Consider the following 5000-nt stretch of genomic DNA (forward strand, 5'->3'; position numbering starts at 1 on the left):
TATATAATTTGCAAAGGAGCTTTCAAAGATTCTCGATCGAGTCGATTTATTTTTCTTAAATCTTTATTATACAAACGCAACCCGCTTTACGGACGCGACTCTTATATTAATTATTATGATGATGACTATGTATCTCACTCTTATTTACATATATCTCAATCGATGCGCCGCACGCATAAATATCATGACGAGCTCGGTAACGGCGATCGATAACAATAGTCGCGAGGCGCGGCACGTCCGTAACGAAACACACAATCAATCAATACAATAATTTTAATACTGGATATAAATAATTTGACCGCGAATGGACCGACGACGATGCGTTTAAACGTTCCACTGCTTGTGCCCAACGTGATGATGATGATGACGATGATGACGATGATGACGATGATGACGATGATGACGATGACGATATTGAAGATAGTAAAGTTTTAGCATCGACATTAATCGTAATTTTAACACACGGAATCAGGACGATATCACGTTAGAAAATCGATACACGAACGGGACCGGACTCTGTCGTTTTCCGAAATCGATACGCGAACGCCCGAGTGACTATCCGCACCCCGAGGCCGGGCCGCACGATCTTTATTACGGACCGCTACCGTCTCGACGACGACGACGACGACGACGACGACGACGACGACGACGACGACGACACCTTTCTTTGTCTCAGTCGACATCGCGTATGAAAGAGTGCGATCGTCATCAGCACGAAATTTATGCATCGATACGCGAACGGGACCGGACTCTGTCGTTTTCAGAAATCGATACGCGAACGCATCGGCGGCTGGCTACGCGCAATCCGCGATCGGGTCGAACGATGATGATGATGATGATGATGATGATGATGATGATGATGATGATGATGATGACGACGACGATGACATCGAGATCAGGGTCAGATATAGATATGTAGATCGGTGGTATGCAATCGATACGCGAACGCTCTATAGCGCTACGCGGAGACGCATACAGTCGTTCCCGCATATACATGGGACTGGCGCGAGACGCGCCGGTCGGCCGAATCGAGTTCTCTCCGATGCTCTTCTGTTTTGTTTTGTTTGTTGGTGGTTGTGGAGTGTGGAGTGTGTTTTTTTGGTTGGTGGGGTGTGTGTGTGTGTGGTGGTGGTGTTAGTTTGTTTGCGGAGATTGCGTTTTTTTTAGATTTAGTTTTTTTTTTTTTTTTTATAAAAAAAAAAAAAAATTTAAAAATTATTCTTAGAAAACGCGCGCGAATCGAACAAAACTAATAACACCGATACACAAACAACGCGCGCCACCAACGAGAACGCCCGAAACTGAAACTTCTATAACCGACAAACGCACGAACGACACAGCGGCGGCGGAGGAGGGAAGAAAAAGGGGATCATCTCCCCACAACAACACACCGTAAACTGTGTCGGACGACGTCTCCGTTATGTAAGAGCGGAAGGCGTAAGAGAACGTCTCGTTTAATTAACGCGAACGGCGTTGGGCTCCCGAGTCGACTTCGGGGCGGCCCTTAACGCATCGCATCAACGAGCTCGTCGCGCGCTAGTCGCGCGACGGTCGATCATGATATATAAATCAAGGATTTCGGATCTCTCTAAAACCGGGCTGGAAATCGGTCATTGTTCGTTTTGCGAAACGATATTTTATAAAAGTGAAGATTTGTATGTGTCTCGTCAAAGAACGTTCCGATGAATCGGACGCGATGCCGCGTCCAAAGTAAATCTGGACGAACGCGAGGCGAGTGTTGAGATATACATTTTCCTCCGTGAACAGATAGAAAAACGAATTCATTTTGTTGTTGCGGTGTGGTGTTGTGTGTGTATTGTAATAAATACGCACGCACGCACGCACGCAAAAAGCTACCTAGGCACCGGCGCGTCACGGCGTTTCGAACGTCCGACGCGTCGCTTGTCACACGTCTATCATATCATCATCACCCTCATATCTCTCGTATGTGCGGTGTTGGTGTGTGTTAGCTCTACTAGCTAGCTCCCTGGTTGATCCTGCCAGTAGTTATATGCTTGTCTCAAAGATTAAGCCATGCATGTCTCAGTGCAAGCCGTATTAAGGCGATACCGCGAATGGCTCAATATATCAGTTTTGGTTCCTTAGATCTTACCTCGGTTACTTGGATAACTGTGGTAATTCTAGAGCTAATACATGCAATCAGAACTCTGACCAGTGATGGGATGAGTGCTTTTATTAGATCAAAACCAATCGACGGAGGGCCTCGCGTCCGAAGTCGTTAATTTTGATGAATCTGGATAACTTTTGCCGATCGCATGGTCCAGCACCGGCGACGCATCTTTCAAATGTCTGCCTTATCAACTTTCGATGGTAGTTTCTGCGACTACCATGGTTGTCACGGGTAACGGGGAATCAGGGTTCGATTCCGGAGAGGGAGCCTGAGAAACGGCTACCACATCCAAGGAAGGCAGCAGGCGCGCAAATTACCCACTCCCGGCACGGGGAGGTAGTGACGAAAAATAACGATACGGGACTCTTACGAGGCCTCGTAATCGGAATGAGTACACTTTAAATATTTTAACGAGGAACAATTGGAGGGCAAGTCTGGTGCCAGCAGCCGCGGTAACTCCAGCTCCAATAGCGTATACTAAAATTGTTGCGGTTAAAAAGCTCGTAGTTGCATTTGTGCGCCGCGCTGTCGGTGCACCGCATCCGCGGTGATACTGACACGTCTGCGGAGCATATCGTCGGTGAGCCGTCGGTAAAACGGCGGTTCAATATCAAAATCCTATCGCGGTGCTCTTCGGTGAGTGTCGAGATGGGCCGACAATTTTACTTTGAACAAATTAGAGTGCTCAAAGCGGGCTCAAAATGCTGCTTGAATATTTCGTGCATGGAATAATAGAATATGATCTCGGTTCTATTTTGTTGGTTTTCAGAACTCCGAGGTAATGATTAATAGGGATAACTGGGGGCATTCGTATTGCGACGTTAGAGGTGAAATTCTTGGATCGTCGCAAGACGAACATCAGCGAAAGCATTTGCCAAAGGTGTTTTCATCAATCAAGAACGAAAGTTAGAGGTTCGAAGGCGATTAGATACCGCCCTAGTTCTAACCGTAAATATGTCATCTAGCGATCCGCCGACGTTACTACGATGGCTCGGCGGGCAGCTTCCGGGAAACCAAAGATTTTGGACTCCGGGGGGAGTATGGTTGCAAAGCTGAAACTTAAAGGAATTGACGGAAGGGCACCACCAGGAGTGGAGCCTGCGGCTTAATTTGACTCAACACGGGAAATCTCACCAGGCCCGGACACCGGAAGGATTGACAGATTAACAGCTCTTTCTTGATTCGGTGGGTGGTGGTGCATGGCCGTTCTTAGTTGGTGGAGCGATTTGTCTGGTTAATTCCGGTAACGAACGAGACTCTAGCCTGCTAAATAGGCGTCGTCATTTAGGTGTGCGCCGCTCCGGTGGCGCAACTCACTGGCGACGTATTAAAATTCTTCTTAGAGGGACCGGCGGCTTCGAGCCGCACGAGATTGAGCAATAACAGGTCTGTGATGCCCTTAGATGTCCTGGGCCGCACGCGCGCTACACTGAAGGAATCAGCATGTTCTCCCTGGCCTAGAGGCCCGGGCAACCCGTTGAAACTCCTTCGTGCTGGGGATTGGGGTTTGCAATTATCCCCCATAAACGAGGAATTCCTAGTAAGCGCGAGTCATAAGCTCGCGTTGATTACGTCCCTGCCCTTTGTACACACCGCCCGTCGCTACTACCGATTGAATGATTTAGTGAGGTCTTCGGACCGACACGCGGTGGCTTCACGGCCGTCGGCGTTGCTGGGAAGTTGACCAAACTTGATCATTTAGAGGAAGTAAAAGTCGTAACAAGGTTTCCGTAGGGGAACCTGCGGAAGGATCATTAACGTGTGTGTATGTGTGCGAGACGCGTGATATGTTCACGAACGTTGTTGCGCCGCTGTTGCTGTTGCTGTTGTTGCTGTTGCGACGACGACGACGACGACGACGACGACGACTTCGTACATACCGTGTTTACACATATATATATGTAATACATCCATAATGATATATATATACGACATATATACATATATATGTACGTACGCGCGCGCGCTGCTGTTCGTATCTAATGCGGACGAGCGCGCGCGCGTGTGCGTGCGTGTGTGTGTGCGTGTTTGTATATATGTATAAAAAATAAAATGTGAAATAATTGTCTCTAGCGTCTATTACGCCTAACGGCGCAGCGGCGACGGCGCCGTGGCGGTGGCCGGTGGCGGTGGTGGCATTCGTCGAAAGTGCTACCGCCGCCGCTGCCTCCGCCGCCGTCGAAGCGGCCGGGTGGCGGAAAAACGCCGAGAGACGAGCGCCGACCGGGGCATACCAAACGGAGCGTTCGAAGCGGTGAAAATCCCCACTGCCTAGCTCAGGCCCTTTATTGTCGGTTGGCGCTATACAAAACGAAATTTAAGCGGTTAGAAAGATGACAATGTCGTGCGTCACGCCAGCTCGTTGGGGGGTGCGCGGGTCGTCGTCGTTCATCATTCTAAAGGATTCGCGTCGGGGCGTTAAGCTTTTTCGGTGCCGTTTCTTTATGAACGCCTCGGCGCACATGAATTCGACCAACTTTCGACGTTAATACATAAAAACGGACAATCAAGTGGCCGACGGCGAGAGCCGTAGGCCGCTACCGTAAGTAATAACAACATTAAGAAAAAACCATTACCCTGGACGGTGGATCACTTGGCTCGCGGGTCGATGAAGAACGCAGTTAACTGCGCGTCATAGTGTGAACTGCAGGACACATTTGAACATCGACATTTCGAACGCACATTGCGGTCCGTGGAGAAATATCCAGGACCACTCCTGTCTGAGGGCCGGCTGTTAAAATATAAAAACCACACTGTTCGGTGTAGAACGCGCGCTACGTGCGCTCGCGCCGGTCGATGCGCGCGGCGGTGACGCGCGACGCGGCGGCGGCGGGTTGGTGGGGGGTGATGAACGAGCTCGCGGACGGTG

The 5000-nt window shown here is 49.5% G+C and overlaps 2 non-coding genes across 2 annotated transcripts; both read left to right on the top strand.

The window, feature by feature from the left end:
- Positions 1 to 1984: 1984 nt before the first annotated feature.
- LOC137927678 (small subunit ribosomal RNA) lies at positions 1985 to 3888 on the top strand. The gene has a single exon (XR_011107824.1). It is a non-coding gene; the product is annotated as a small subunit ribosomal RNA (ribosomal RNA).
- Positions 3889 to 4704: 816 nt separating this feature from the next.
- LOC137927779 (5.8S ribosomal RNA) lies at positions 4705 to 4861 on the top strand. The gene has a single exon (XR_011107912.1). It is a non-coding gene; the product is annotated as a 5.8S ribosomal RNA (ribosomal RNA).
- The last annotated feature ends 139 nt before the right edge of the window (positions 4862 to 5000 follow it).

The sequence above is a fragment of the Battus philenor genome, unplaced genomic scaffold (genome assembly GCF_028537555.1).
Source record: "Battus philenor isolate CCGP_79_NKW_IND1 unplaced genomic scaffold, ilBatPhil1.0.hap1 SCAF_36, whole genome shotgun sequence".
In the NCBI taxonomy this organism is placed as follows: domain Eukaryota; kingdom Metazoa; phylum Arthropoda; class Insecta; order Lepidoptera; family Papilionidae; genus Battus; species Battus philenor.